Here is a 16,963-nt window from a genome sequence, read left to right as displayed (position 1 = left end):
CTGAGGACGATTTCATATTCAGCGGTTTTGATCAAAAGGATTCCAGATCTCACACTAAATTTAGCACCGCTGGCAATTAGTGCATGATTTATTCAGTCCTTTCATTTGCTGGTTGACAAATGGAAAACAAGCACAAAATTAAAAATAAGTTTATTTCCAGCATTTCGGATATTTAAAATGTGTGTGTCTTTGTTTGCACATAAATTAACATGAGATGAATTTATAGTGAGATTAAATCTGAAATGGAGATGCAAGCAATAAATAAGAGCTTTTTTATGTATCATTCGGGCTGAACAGGTGTTTGAATTAAGAAATACTAATATGTTTAGCAGCATGGCTCCACCTTTAGCATTAGGGAGTTGATACTTTCCTAAATTTAGAATAATCTGTGAACAATTTAGTATTCTTTCATAAGCTTCCAACATAGGTGACCATCTGTATGACAATACTAATGCTTTTCAGGCTAATAATAATAATAATAATAATAAATTCTTATAACCCATGCTGTTTTGAATTGAAATGAGACACTAGGTAAGTTCTCTATATAATTTCTCTAGCCCCAAGTATTTCTTGCCTTCCCTGTCTTTTTCCCTTTGACCTTGATAAGAAGAAATACACCTCTAAATCTGCAATACTTGATTCATTTATAAATGTAGGCATCAGACCCCAACCTTTTTGTACTATCCTTCAAACCTAGACCAAATAAAGCTGTTTCCAATTTCTCTTCCCATTTTTAGATGGAGAACAATGAGATGAGAGAAATGTGCTGATGTAAACCTTCTGTTGTGTTACTCAGAGGCAGAAAATGACAATATCTCATTTAAAATTGGAGGATAGCATAACCACATAATAACCATTCCTAAGGGACATGATTTTTTTTAAAGTTCACATCTAGGAGATATAGAAAATGAATTTAATACTCCTATTCTCAATTTGGTGCAAGGCAACAATCATTGTGTCTAAAAGATCCTATGATTTCAGGGTAGGTGTGGTTGCCTAGCTCCTTAGACATACAATTTGCATGGTACAGAATTTCTACTGGAAAGCATGAATGAATTGCTAAAGCAGGAAAAATGCTCAATTGCAAATTTAAAGATAGAAAAATACTTAATAGTACAGGGGTACATGTAATTCTTAGTAATTCTAAGGGGTTATATCAAGCTGTTCTGTAACATATATACACATTCCTATGTATACACACACACGTCCTCTCTCTCTCTCTCTCTCTCTCTCTCTCTCTCTCTCTCTCTCTCTCTCCATATATATATATATATATATATATATATATATATACACATATATATATATATATATATACATATGTGTATATGTATACACACACAAACACAGATACATATATATATATATATATATATTTCAAAGCCAAAGTGAATAAATAGGATGGCAAAGAATAATTGTAGCACATAAACTTTAACTTAGTGGATAATGGGAGCAAATGTTTGGGATACTTATAGATCTTACAATTTGATTTGTATTCTAGGCTGTGACATTCAACTTTATTTGTATTCATTATTCACAATGGGAACTTGATTTTTTTGAATAGCAAAAATATCCATTTAAAAATATGCAATATGTTGCTTTAATTATTATTAAACTAAACCTGCCATATAGGAAATGTCAATTTTCATTGGCTACATTAAGGATGTAGGATGACAAGAACCCTGCAGTATTTACTAAATGTACTTTCACCCCTTCTCCAACAACCTGTGGCTCAACTTGTCTTTATCTTATTATTTTCTCCCTGTCTTAAATTATGTGCTTCTCAGCAGCTACCCAAAGACATTTCCCAGGAAAGGGGCTTTGGGTTAGCCCTTTGCCTTTATGTCCTCAAGGAATAGAATAGTACTCATTTTTTCATAAAGCAAAGGAAGGTAAAGTAAAGATTTGATAGTGACCTTTATATTCCTCTTCCAAATGTCAGTAGATTCATTCATGATCACCTCTTACCCTAATGTCATGGATTTTTCCTTTTTTCTTCTGAACTATCATATTTAATTATCACTTTATTTTCAAAATTACTTTTATAATTTAAGGAATCTTCAACCCCAATCATGCAAATATTAAAATTAGTGAGGAGATTTGAATTCCCTATCCCTTCCATATGAGTTGCAATTGTCCAACCTTGGAATTGTGTGATTTTCTACAGTTGTATATTTATTGTGTTATCTTTGGAATGCTATGTTTTGAGACTAAATTTAAATATATTCCCAGATTACAGTATTAATTTATTTTGTCACATGTGTTTAGAATATTATGCAAATTTGAGTTAACAGAAAATTAATGCTCAATATTTTTTCTAAAAAAGTAGACATTAATTCAGTTCTCTATGAGAAAAAATGTTAAATATAGAATGACAAAGATGAACTCTGTTTTCTTCTCCTTTTCCCCACTGTTTTTAAGTATAGAGTAGTAGTATTAGAGAATGAAATGTTTGTTGTCCTTAACTATTAACCCTCCTTCAAAAAAGGGTAAAAGTATTAACTACACATAAAGTAGAAGCCTTATTTTGTTGCATGGCTCAGGAAGTGTTAACTTCCCCAGCTTTTGACATTAACTGTGTTCTCAAATCCAATTGAGGGACTAGCATGATGCAATAGAAAGAATGCTAAATGTGAAATCAAACCGTTGCTCTGTCACAAAGATCTTTTTGATCTTAAGCAAATCAACTAAACTCATTGGTCTCAAAAGACAAATTTCTCACTGTTAAAATGAGGAAATTAAACTAGATGGCCCCTAAATTATGTTCTTGAGTTCTAATTCTCTTCTCATGTGAATCAGGATAATTTTAGTCATTGATAAGAGAATACCTAGAAGGATGAGCCACACAAAATTGCTATACAATTTTGCTCTTTAAAAAAAAAGGGACACAATGGGAATCATCAAAATATAGACTTTGAGCAATTTGATCAAGTGGACAAATAACAACCACTTGGAAAGCATGTTCCATATGCCAGGGAAAACTCTAGGCAATGAGGAAGTGAAGAACAAAATGAAATAATTCCTGTCCTCCAAGAGCTTAGATGTAATACTACATGTATACGTTATTATTGTTTAGTCATTTCAGTTATGCCTGCTTGTTTGTGGCCCCATCTTGGGATTTTCTTAGTAAAGATACTGGAGTAGTTTTGCATTATATTCTCCAGCTCAATTTACAGATTAGGAAACTGAAATGAACAGGGTTAAATGACTAGCCCAGAATCACTTAACCAGCAAGTGTATGAGGCTAGATTTGAACTTGAGAATATGAGTCTTACTGACTTCAGGCCCTGTGCTCTACCTACTGTGCCACCTAACTATCCCTGTACATGAATGTATATATGCAAAATAAATAGTATATAAATATAAAATTCATTAACAAGCAAGTCTCTTAAAAAAGACTAATGTAATGAAAGTATAGGCCTTATTGATAACCTTCAACATAAAAAAGACAAATATTTATAAACCAATACTTTTCTTCTACCTCACAAAATCTTTAGGATACAAAGACATATTAGATCTTCCAAAAAAAAGTGATATAAAGGAAAGGATAAGAAAATGAGGTGGGCTGGACCAAGAATTACCATCTGTGCATCCCATGAGAAAGGAACTTGAAAAGGTAGAAAAGACCTTCTCTTCTGTTCAGCTATCTGGAAAAGAAAAGTGGAAATAAGGCTAAAAATCTGTATCCTATTGAAAAAGACAAAGTAAGAACTGGTGTAGTTCCAAAAGGTGCCTAACCCAGAATCCATTTTTCCATCCTTCAGTTCAAACATGGGACAGAATGAGAAAAAAAGAGTTTCAGTATTAAAAAACAGAAAATTTTGTTTGCTATTTTTGGTCAAATTGTCACATTCTTCTAGTTAATAAGCTGGTATTAAGACTCAAGAACTTACCATATTCCACAGTTCTACTACAAAGTAAAATATTACTTTGTACTGTGGAAGAATATTGAGAATAAGGAAAATCTGACCCCACTAAAATATGGCAAGCTGCCTCCCTCATTGCAGTATATATGACTCATTGGTGACTGCATCTCTAATTCAAGAAAGAATGGCATGTTGCTGATAAGGAATTGTCTCCTCAATTTATCATACCTTGAAGAAAAAGCATTATACTCTCTTGAGCTCCTTGGGAAAAGATCACTTCTTTGGGAAGAGGTCATTTCTTCTATTGCATACAACTAGAGAGCATCAGTTGTAAAACATGGTCTTACCAAGAAGGTAAAGTCATGACTTTCTTATAATGATAGTAAAAAGTAGATAGGTGGAAAATAGCCTTAATTTATTATGTATGGAATAATTGAGGTAAAATATAGGCAATTCTTTGGCCCAATTCCTTATTGGTCATAAAAATATCAGTGTTTTCTCACTAGCACATATTCCTTCAATAGTTCTAAGAAGAAAATTAATTTAAATCTTTCTTTCCTACTATTCTCTGATATTATTGCATAAATCCCACACTATTGGATCAGATCCAGAAAGAAGATTCTGTAGTATATACTTGAAAATAAGCCATTTATATAAGTGAATCTTTTGGAACATATCTCAGATTACCGAGAGCTCCTAGTTCCATTAAATCTCTGGCAAACTGGCTATTCGTGTCTATTTTCAATCTTTTATCACTTTTAGTGACTAGTTAGTAAAATGACATGTTTCTAAAAACATTCTTTATAAAAGATTAAGTGATAACTTATTCGTTGACAACATTTTAGCAAGAAATATTTAATAAACAAGAAAATGCAAAAAAAGGGCCTCCTCCTTCAGTGTGCATACATGCAAATTGAGGACATTGTATCAGACTGCATTTCTTCCAATTCTAATGAAATTTGTGTTCCAGGACTATTTTTTTCCCTAAAATCAAATCATACAAAACCAAAAGAAATCTGTTTAGGTTATAGAAGTAAAGAGGAAAAAAATTTACTCATTAAAAAAAAAAAAAAAACATTTGAAAGGAAATGGATCTGTTACACATTAGATAATGCATTTCTCTCAAAGATATGAATTTTCAATGCATTAATCCATATATGCACCGTTTTTAGGAAAGTTGGGAGCATCCCTATATTGGAATCACTCTGTATGTCACCTAGAAAAGTGCCACTATTAAGTATTTCACAACAATGCTATTATTAATGATAAAGAGGGTATGAAAGTAGATCATTTAGCCTCAAGAACTTTGAAAATCTTCTTAGTCTCTTTTCTCAGTGCCTTATTATGACTTGAAGGTGACTATAGGTTTGCCAAAGTAATAATAATGGAAGACAGGCTTTTGTAAGACATTCTTGTCAAACTGGAAAGGCTTCAAATACAGGTCTTGCAACAAATGAGATGTCTGTTGTTTAGGCATTATATCTACCAAATTCAGAGAAGCTTATCACTTGGTTGATTATAGGTTATGAATTAAATCACAAGAGTATTTGAAAAGTTTGTTTGCTTGCTTACATCTCCAGTGTAGTAAATATTTATGGTAGTGAAATCAAAGATGCTCGAAGTGGCTATTTAATTCAATATGCAACAAAAATACTATTTAATTTAACAATGATAAAGATGTTGAAAAAGGTTCTGAGAAAAGAGAGGCTTCATCTTATATAATTTTACATTTAAATTGTTCTTAACTTTGGGAAATGTTAGGTCCAAATTGCAAATTTATATTATTTCTCATAGTTTTCTCCCATTTAGACTGCCTTTTTCATTTTTTGTTGAATCTTTCTACCTACTCATTTTCTTTGTTATGTTAGTTTCTTATTTTCTATTCATTTCAAATATTTCTGACCATTTTTTTTCCTGAGAAGACCAAGTATTGTGGCTACAATTTTCAAAATCTCAGGTTTATTTGTTTTTCAGTGTTTTTTTTTTTGTTTCCCCAATTGCATTGTTATAATAATTGTGCATATTTTACTGACTATTTGTTTGACTTTTGATCAAAATTAGAATATTAGGCAATACAGACAGAGGTGGAGATTCAGTGATTTTTAGAACTAAAAGAAAAGTATATCAAATCTTATAAGCATTTACTATTCCAAAATGTCATTAGAGAGTGATCATAACCTATCCCTGAAAAGTTAAGCAACTTGCCCTTTCTCTATATCTTTTATGCTTTGGTAGATATTTATAATTATTTGTGTTTCTGATATTCTCTCAACAGTATCTAAATTCTTATAAACTATCCCATAAACCTTTTATTCTAAAACTACTAACTATTTAAGACTATCATACTTACCAGTTCTTCTTTTTGCTTACCTTCTCTATGTAATTTATGTTTTCTAATCTCCACTTATACATTCACATCTGCCATTGTATCACTTTCCCATTATGCCCAATGATATTCTGGGAATCTGGGCCAATATGAGAACACTAACAACTAAAAAGGTTCCATGCATAGAAGATATTCTCTGAGAGTAGATTTTAAAGAAGTTCAGAATTCAAAAAGTGGAATATTCATCCCAGGTATGTCAGAAAGCCTTTGAAAAACCAGAGAATGAGAGGGAATGCATTTATGAAATGGCAAAGTAGTCATTTCTTTCTGAAATATACAGTATTTAACAAAGAAAAATAGAATTAATTATTGGTCATTACTTAACAGTGTCACAGGAACAAAGCAATGAAATAAAATGTAAGTTATGGGAAATGATTTCCATCTAGATTTGGGATAACTTAATTTCTTAGTATTCTCAAGCCAACTTCAAGAGAATGTTCTATCACACTTATTCTGTCCAGCAAGAAAAAATAGTTTTCAATCAAACATCTAGGTGGCAAAATAAATTCTAAGCCCCTGAGCTTGAAATAAGTAACATGCATTTCCATAAGTTCAAATCTGGCCAGCTATGTGATCCTGGGCAAGTTACTTCAAACTGTTTGCCTCAGTTGTTCTTTGCTGAGAAAATTCCAAATAATGTTACAAAGAATCAGAAACAACTGAAATTATACAACAGTAATAATTGCTTTTCAATCAGTCTGAAAATGAGAATCAGACATCCAAATTAAACTACAGCATATAATGAAGGTATAGTTATTTTGTGAAAATAATGAATTAGAATAAAAGCCTGAACTCCCCAACCCCTCTTTTCCTTACTAAAATGATGATTTTCTTTATACAATAGTATTGATTTCCTATTGGTTTTGTTACTAAGGAATGGCCCTTTACAACATGTCTTCTTTAACTTGAATGAGATAATACACAACAATTTCCAAAATAACTCCATTAGAATGACCAAAGAACTCAATACTCCTGTTGTGATTAAGGCATTGATCTGCTTTAATTATCTATATTATGAAGATTGCCAGTTGAATAAGGGAAATAGTTTATTAGATGTCCGTCAACTAACAGAGATAGTGTCTATAGCATCATTTGTGTAGCCTAGTATCATCTCAATGTCAAAAAGCACTTATTAAACAAATAATTCCTTGTGTTCTTATGCTGAGTGGAATTGTAGATGAGTACTAGACCTAGAGTCAGGAAGACTTGTCTTTGTCAGTTCAAATATCGCCTCAGATACTTATTAGTTGTTTGACCCTGGGTGAGTCACTTAACCCTGTTTGCCTCAATGTCCTTTTTGGTAAATTGAACTGGAAAGGAAATGGCAAATGCAATGGGGTCCAAAAAGTCAAACACTATTGAAACAACTTTAAAATATCAATAAAACTCTACTGTAGGCACTGAACAAAAAAGAAACACATATTTTCCTTTTAGAGGCTATTACTGAAACTACCTAGCTTGACTGCAGAAATATGCATAAGATAGAAAGCAATAGATTGCCATTAAATGAGTTCATAAATGCATGATAAGGTATATAATGCATGTGGATTGCTTTATTTAAGGATAGGAAATAAGGAAATGGACACAACTGGGAAAAATATGAAGGGATATATTTTGGGGTAAAAGGGACCATCCAGATGGAACAAAGCAATTGAATGAAAAGTAGGATTAAAAGAAAGCCATAAGCACTTTTGTTATGTCTTGTTATAGGTAAGAAAACGTGTTCATGACTTTCTTTCAACATAACATTATTTTTTTTAATAATTGCTTTTTATTCTTCAAAATATATGCAAAGAGAGTATTCAACATTCATCCTTGGGAAACTTTGTGTTCTAATTTTTTCTCCCTCCTTCCCCACCTCTCACCTTCCCTGAAAGTAAGTAATCCAATATAGGTTAAAAATATGTAATTCTTCTAAACAGTATTTAACATGTTTTACAAGAGATATCAGATCAAAAGGGAAAACAATTAGAAAGAAAAAACAAGCAAGAAAACAACATCAATAACAAAGAAAATACTATATTGTGAAATACATTAAGTCCTTAGTCCTCTCTCTGAAAGCAAATGGCTCTCTTGATCACAAGACTATTTGAATTGCTTTGAATCACCTCATTCTTGAAAAGAGGCAAGTCCATTACAATTGATCATCATATAATATTATTATTGCTGTGTATGTTTTCTTGTTTCTCTTCACTTCACTTAGCATCAACTCATGTAAGTCTCTCCAGTTCTTTCTGAAATCAATCTGCAGATCATTTCTTCTAGAACAATAATATTACATAAGATTCATATTCCATCTTATTCAGTCATTCCCCTACCTATGGGGATCCACACAGTTTCCAGCTCCTAACCAGTATAAAAAGGACTGCTACAAACCTTTTAGCACATGTGTGTTATTTTTTGTTTTTTATGATCTCTTTGTGATACAGATCCAGCAGAGATATTATAGCAGTAATTTTCTGTACTTTCACATAGTAACACATTTCAGAATCTCAAACTACATCTGTATGGTGACAAACAATAACACAACACAATCTCAAAAAAAAAAAAAAGTTATGTCAATTGAGACCCAAAGGACAATGGAAAGACACATGATCAATCCAAGATTTCTGCAGCTTCAGCTTCTCTCTATTATGACTACTGATCATATAGTTTTATAAGGGATATCTTTGACTAGATATTTATGTTTACAAAAGTTATAAAAATTTATTCATGTATGAAGAGTAAGAAATAGCAAGTGAACAAGTAGCCTGAGTCGAACCCATAAAATGTGCAATGACCTAGTGGAAGATTTCTAGTATATTAAAGTTAGACTTTTTGTGAAAGATGCATAGGGGAACATAGGCACAGAATGAAAACGCATGGGTGGGTTCCAATGTATACTGAGGTAGGTAATATACACATCATTTTCACAGAGCGATGAATCAAAATCTGTTGCATGGGGAGTTCTCCTATAGAAGATGGTATTTCAGGAATTCCATCAATGTTCTGAGAGGTGGGGAAGAAAGAAGGGTAAAGATTTAATTTATAGCTTATTCATACACAGGCTTTTGTTTTTATATGTTATTTGCCTCATTAGACTATGAACTCCTTGAGAGTAGGGATTGATTTTTGTTTTTGGTATCCTTCTGCACTTAATTCAGTATATACAACATAATAGATTCTTAATAAATGTTTGTTACCTTGGATAGATTTGACTTTAGATAATACTCAGGAGTTTTCCAGATTCTGTTATTTACACCATTGCTCCATATTATGAGTTTCCTGCCATTATATTTTTGTATTCATGCACATCCTTAGCAGGCATATGTGGTGAGTCTATACAGAAGCCTGCATAAAAGAAGGGATAAATAAAATAAACAGATGGGTAGGCAGGAAGGAAATAATATTAATCAGAGACACAGATAGCTTATCTAGAGAGACAACTAAATGTACTTAGGGCAAACATAAATGCTGAGAGAAAAAAATAAAAACTTATCAAGGGTTGAGGTCTCACAAACAAAGCTATAATAATCAATTTTAATAATAATACCAATAAAAATAAATAATAATATTGCATCAATATAGCACTTATCCTATTCTAGAAAATATGCTAAGGACTTAAAATGTTATCTTACAAATATTAATAATAGTATTTGGTTATAACATTACAAGTTGTATGAAAAAAGATTCAATGCATTTGGCCTGGAAGGGGAACCCCCTTAGAACACAGACACAAAAAAAGATAACTGATAAGCAAGAATTATGCTATTTGGTATTAATGTAAAATAAATTATTGGAGTTACAGAAGAAAACTCAGTTGAATTTGATCAATCTGATCACTACCAAAGTGAGAAATTCTCTAGCTGTCATGAATTCTTATTTTTTGCCAAGACTCTAATGCCCTATTAAGTAGAGAATGAATATAAATCTTGCTTTTCAGGAAGGATACTATCCTTTAGGAATTGCTTTGTAACAGTAAAAGAGTCCCTATAGGGTATCTTTTAAAATTAGTCATACTAAATCTTCAAATCTTCAAAAACATTACAAACACTGCCTTCTTGTTTATAAAAAGCAACTACAGAAAGCAGACGTACAGGCAAGAACTGGAGGAGTATTCAATAATCCTGTCCACTTATGATTTGAAAAAGAATTAAATAAGATAAAGAAATTCACATACATTTATTCTTCTGAGGGAAAAATAGTCATAAGATGCAAGGTTTGAATTCTCACAGGAATTCATCTGATCCCCATTGCACATATGTGAGTTTATATTAGTAAGGGGTGTGAACTTCATTGTTACATACATAATATGTATGTACTATGTCTATTCACAAATGCATATTTAATATAACCACGACAACCATTTATTTGATGAAATTCAGAACAATGAGCAATAATCACTAAACAAAAATATAAAACTGAAATGCTTACTTCATCTGTAAGAACAGATATTTTTCTGAATTTTGCATTGGAAGGTTAAATATTTTAAGAAAAAAAATTAATCCATAAAACATAAGGTGTCCTTTGCAGTGTTTTAAGAATTAAATGAGCATACATTAATGATATATTATGATCATAGTTACAAATAACCTTAAAGAGAGTCTTGTTCCTTTCTCTCTTCTCATCTGTCCTTCCTGCCCTTTCTCCCGCCCACATTCCTTTACAGATGAAGCAACAGGGCTTTAAAAATAAACATTAATTTACAATATTCATTCATAAAACATGATCTGACCACATCACTTTCCTTCTCAAAAAGCTTAAATGGCTCTCTATAACCTCTAGAGGGCAAATAGTTACTAAAATTCTGAGCTTGGAATCAGGAAGTCTTCATTTCCATGGATTCAAATCTGATTTTAAACTCTGGATAAATTACTTAACCTTGTATGCTTTAATTTTCTCATATGGTAAAATGATCTGGAAAAGGAAGAGGGAAACCACTACTATCTTTGAGAAGAATAACCTAAACGAGATCACAAAGAGTCAGGCAAGACTGAAATTACTCAACAATTAATATTGCCTCTAGAATAAAATATAAACTTCTCTTTTAGCTCTTAACTTATCTTAAAGATCTTTACAATCTGATTTTACCTTATCACCTAGATTTTATTTCAAGATAATCTGCTTCATACACAATATGTTCTATCCAAATTGCCTACCATTCTGTCAACCTTCCAAGCGGCTTTGTATTGACATTCTTCCTCACTTGGAATCCTAGGTTGTTTGTTTGTTTGTTTGTTTTTTTAATCTCCATCTCTAAAATCTAAAAATCTTTTAAGTTCATAACATCTACATGAAGCCTTTCCTCATTCCCTGTCCCTCAAAGGATAATGCTCTTTTTCACCAAAGCAACATGTTTTATGATCCAGAGCAACCTTTTATTGTATGTGAATCCTCTGCAATAGATACCCTAGGTTAAAGCAATTCTGTGGGTCCAAAGCCACTCAAACTCATAGTTCATCAGTTCCCCCTTTAATGTTCTTAATTTTCTTATTAATCATATGATACATATATTTGAAAGCAAAAGCATTTTTTAAAAATAACATAATAAGTTAATCACAATAAAACATTTTCTCCCATAAACCTATGCTACACTATCCCACAGAAGTCTACACTCTCAGGAATAGACAAGTATGCAAAGGACTCATACATGAAAGCTACACAAATAAGCAACATGTGGCCAGAGCACACAGAATATATTCTTGATTCTAAACCTATAACACATCTAATAGTATCTAATGATTTCACAACAGTGCTTTTACTGTGCCTACTCCATGATAGTTGTGACATTTGTCCTAAGCAGTTTGTATTATTAGTTATCACTTGTGTCATGGTGACTGCTTGTAGCTAGATCTATATTCTTATTTATATGTTCTGTGGGGTTCTGATTGTGTCGTGATGGTTTCTACGTGTGCTCAACCTTACTGAGAATTGTCTCCTATTAGCTACCTCTTTTTCTCTTTCGGTAAAGGCCATTTCCAGATTGTCATAGTTCTATCTATTAAAGTACAGTATATAGAACCTCTCCTTGTTAAAGGAAACAGGCAGGGTCTTTAGTCATAGGCAAAACACTAAACCAACAAAAATTAGGAAGATTAAATTATTTATGCTGAAGTAGAGATCTTGAACATCTAGTCCAGAGAACTAAGTTAATTTTAGACACTTTCAAGATGTTCTTTGGCTTAATGTGGACATAAATTTGAATCAACTTGAACTTTTTCTTGCCTCTCCTTACACCCTTCCCCAGTATTACATTTATGGGGCCCATTTGCATCATGCAGCTCTCCCTCTTTAAGATCCGTACCTTCTCCCTTTGCATCCCTTCCCATTTCTTGTACCCTTCCCTTATCACTCTTTTTCTTTTCCCTTTTCCTTTCCCACTTTTTAATGAGGTGAGAGAAGATACTCTGTAAAAGAAATGTCAATTGTTTTCTCTTTCAGCCAACTCTGATGAGAGTGAGATTCAGACAACATTCCTCTCCCTGTCTAAATTCCCTCAGATAGGATAGGTTTTCTTTGCCTCTTTTTGGGATGTTGATATCCTCTTTTTATCTCACCTTTTCCCTTTTTCTTACACTATCCTCTTTCCATTTCTACTTCCCCTTTTTATAACAATAAAATCAAATTATACATGCACTATTTATGTATATCCATAACAGAAATACAGTTCTCAAGAGTTCTTTTTATATTTTTCTGCTTCTCTTGAGTTCTATGGTTGGAGGTCAATTTTTTTTTGTTTAGTTCTGTTTTTTTTTTTTTTTTTTTCCCCTTAGAAACAAATGGAATTACTCTGTTTCATTGAATTTCCATCTTCTTCCCTGAAAGAAAATGCTTAGCATAGCTGGGTAGTTTATTCTTGGCTGCATTCCACATTCTTTTTCCTTTCAGAATATCAGATTCCAGGTCCTTCAATCTTTTAATGGGGAAGTAGCTACATCTTGAGTGATCCTTATTGTGGCTTTACATTATTTGAATTTTTTTCCTGGCTCCTTATAATATTTTTTTCCTTAGTCTTATAGTTCTGAAATTTAACAACAATATTCCTTGGAGTTTTTATTTTAGGATCTTTTTCAGAAGGTGTTTGATGAATTCTGTCAATGCCTATTTTAACTTCTGATCCTATTAGACCTGGGCCATTCTCTTTGATGATTTCCTATAAAATCGTATCTAGGCTCTTTATTTCATCATAATTTTTGTGAAATCCAACAATCCTCAGATTATTTCTTGTAGATTTATTTTGCAGGTCTGTTATTTTTCCAAGTAGATATTTAACATTTTTTTCCTAATTTTTTTTTTTTTTGGTTTTGCTTGACTGATTCTTGATGTCTCAATGAATCATTCATTTCTCTTTGTTCAGTTCTGAATGTTAATGAGTTATTTTCTTCATTAGCTTTAAAAATTTTTTTTAGTATATGTCTAATTGAGTTTTTAAATGAGTTGTTTTGCTCTATGGATTTTTTTTTTTCCATTTCACTATTTTTTTTTTTTTTTGTGAATTATCTTTTTCTTTTTCCAATTAACAAATCCTACTTTCCTGGGAGTTCTTTACCTTTATCAATTCACAATTTCTGTTTCCTTGTACTTCCTGTGAGTTTTTTTTTTCTTTAAAATGAGATTATTTAGTTTCCAATTACTTGTTGGTCTATTTACCCCTAACTTCTTATTGAATGTAGTTTTTTATTGCATTGTGATCTGAGAAGAGAGCATTTACTATTTCTGCCTTCCTGCATTTAATTTTGAGATCTTTTTGTCCTAATATATGGTCTATTTTTGTATAGGTTCCATGAACTTCTGAGAGGAAATTATACTCCTTTCTGTCACCATTCAGTTTTCTCCCAAGATCTATCATACCCAATTTTTCTAATATTCTATTTACCTCCTTAATTTCTTTCATATTAGTTTTGTGGTTTGATTTATCTAATTCTGAGAGTGCAAGGTTGAGATCTCCCACTGTTATACTTTTGTTGTCTATTTCTTCTTGCAACTCTCTTAACTTCTCCTTTAGGAAGTTGGATACTATACCACTTGGTACATATATGTTTAGTATTGATATGGCTTCATTGTCTATGCTATCCTTTAGCAAGATATAGTTTCCTTCCTTATCTCTTTTAATTATATCAAATTTTGCTTTTGCTTGATCTGAGTTCAGGATGGCTACCCCTGCTTTTTGACTTCACTTGAAGCATAGTAGATTCTGCTTCAGCCTTTTACCTTTACTCTGTAATTATCTCTTTGCTTTAAATGTGTTTCCTATAAGCAACATATGGTAGAGTTCTGGCTTTTGATCCAGTCTGTTATCTGCCTCTGCTTAATGGGAGAGTTCATCCCATTCACATTTACAGTTAAAATAGCTAATTCTATATTTCCTGCCATCATATTATCTCCAGATTATGCTTTTTTCCCACTTATCGCCCTTGAACCCCTTCCCCAATATTAAACTTATGGACCCCACTTGTGTTATGCAGCCCTCCATTTTTAGTATCCTTCCCACCACCTTTTAAATCCCTTCCCTTTTCTTGTACCCTTCCCTTGTTACTCCTTTCCTTTTCCCTTTTCCTCTCCCCACTTTTAATGAGGTAAGAGAGAATTCTCTGTGTAAATTTCTGTTGTCTCCAGAGACTGCCGATTGCTCTCTTGGAGGAGATCTGCTGTCATTAACTGCCGCCAATTCTGACCTGTGTAGAGACTCTTTCTCTCCCTCCAGAGAGCCGCCGCAGGTCTGGCCCAGACAAGACTCTTTCTCCTCCAGAGAGCCGCTCCAACTCTGACCTAGAGCAAAGACTCTTCCTCTCTCTGGAGTGCCGACCTCTTTTATCCTCCCAGAGAATGGGCATGGGATAACACAAGGGCTTCTGAGAAAAAAAAAAAAAAACAAAACAAAACAAACCTTCAACCAATGAACTTGCTCCTCCTAAGCATGCAAGCTCCTCCCCAGGAGTTCGAAGGGGTTAAACTCCTAATAAAGACCAAAGAGAATTGTTAAGTACCGACTTAGCATTTAGTAAGAACCTAATATCTCATTATCTCATTAGCACTTAGTAAGAACCTAACATCTCCCCCTTTCTTTTGATTTAGAACATAGGGTGGTCATGACCTAGAAACATAAATCCATCAATATGGAGGCATTACACATAATTACATAGATTATATAAACATATAGTAACATAGTAATATAATACATGTTAGAAGTATGTAAATAACATGATCAAATAATCATAAATTGAGAATTTATAAATGTCCATAAGTCCATTGTCCATTAGTCTCATCTTGTGTTAGGAAAGCCAATGATTCCTGCTGGTTTTAAAGTTCTTTAATAGCCTTCTTATTAGCCATGCTCTTTCAGTGTCAGATGTTTCTTAGATTTTCTCCTTTGTTTTGAGGTTTTTCTCTTTTTCTGTCTCTCTCCAATGGACAAGGCGAATACGACTCATTGGCACCCATGTGATTCCTTCTCCATTTGAAGAAATACAAGCAAACCCTCTCCCCCAGGCAATTAACCTATCTAATAACCTTCTATTTACCATTTTCTACATCTCTTCTCACCATCTGGCAATTACATTGGAGTTGTTTGCATTGGGCACAACCCTGCTGGTTTAAAAGGCCTGTATTCTCCCCAAGTGTAATCCATTCTTGCTATCTGATTGCCTTTTGGCTCACTGATTGGGTAATCCCTTTCTGCCATGTGATTGCTTTTCTGCTGGTTGATCAAATCAGAGTCCTGACATTTTAAAGGCTCTTTGGATGTAACATCAGCTGCCATCATGCCCCAAGTCTTTTTTGCCTGGGGCCCTGGACCTGGGCCCCTCATCCCATTTCCCTGAATTATTCTACACTCTGATGCCCAATGGAGTTCTCTGTTGCATTTTGGACATGGGGTTTAAGGTCTTCTTTCACCCTGTCTTCTCACTCTATCTCCATATTTACACTGAGATCTTAGATGTCCAATTTTTTCACATTGGAAACATTGACAAGTTTCTCTAGAAGTCCCTTGCCACGAGGGACCTTGTCTTTCCACGTTCATCAGAGTCTGGGTATAAAAAGCATTTGTTCCCACTATAGCACAGCATCTTATGATCTCCTCTAAAGGAGCATCTTTGTCTAATCCCCATAAAATTCTTTTGCAAATCTCATTGGCATTTTCCTTAGCCAGATGTTTGGTCATTATTTCTATAGCTGCATTTTCTCCAATAATTCTTTTGACAGCAGTTTGCAAACATCCCACAAAATCCACAAAAAGGTTCATTGGGACCTTGCTCTAGTTTAGTGAAAGCCTCTCCCCAATTTTTTTGTCCAGGGAGGACACCCCAAGCTTTTATTGCAGCTTCAGCAATTTGCTCATATGTTGTCATGGTATTATTAATCTCTTCTGAATTCTCTCCATACCAACCTTCACCAGCTAAGTGCTCAAAAGTGAATTGTGTGTTAACTCCTATTTCCAAATTGCATCTGACTTGGATTTTACATAATTCATGAAACTCTACAAATGTGTGCATAACACATTTTCTCCAGGTTCTAGGCATGTCCTTGCTATGGATTTCCAATCATTCGGGGCTAGGACTTCATAAGACAAACCATCTAGTAACATTTTAACATAAGCTAGTGTAGCCCCATAAAGGGTACAACCTTTTTTCAAATCTTTAATTTTATTCAAATCTAAAGGTGTATATCTTCTCCTTTTTTGACCTACAAAGTCAATATCTTCAATCACAGGATATGCATGTATAAAATCACT

General features: G+C 33.1%; 1 long non-coding RNA gene across 7 annotated transcripts in view; it reads left to right on the top strand.

The window, feature by feature from the left end:
* Positions 1–16,963, top strand: part of LOC141560912 (uncharacterized) — a 506,908-nt gene that overhangs the window by 403,760 nt on the left and 86,185 nt on the right. The gene's annotated exons all lie outside the window — the stretch shown is intronic.

The sequence above is a fragment of the Sminthopsis crassicaudata genome, chromosome 3, assembly GCF_048593235.1.
Source record: "Sminthopsis crassicaudata isolate SCR6 chromosome 3, ASM4859323v1, whole genome shotgun sequence".
Classification (NCBI taxonomy): domain Eukaryota; kingdom Metazoa; phylum Chordata; class Mammalia; order Dasyuromorphia; family Dasyuridae; genus Sminthopsis; species Sminthopsis crassicaudata.
Note: the sequence above shows the minus strand (reverse complement) of the source record. Positions and strands in the feature narration are given on the sequence as shown.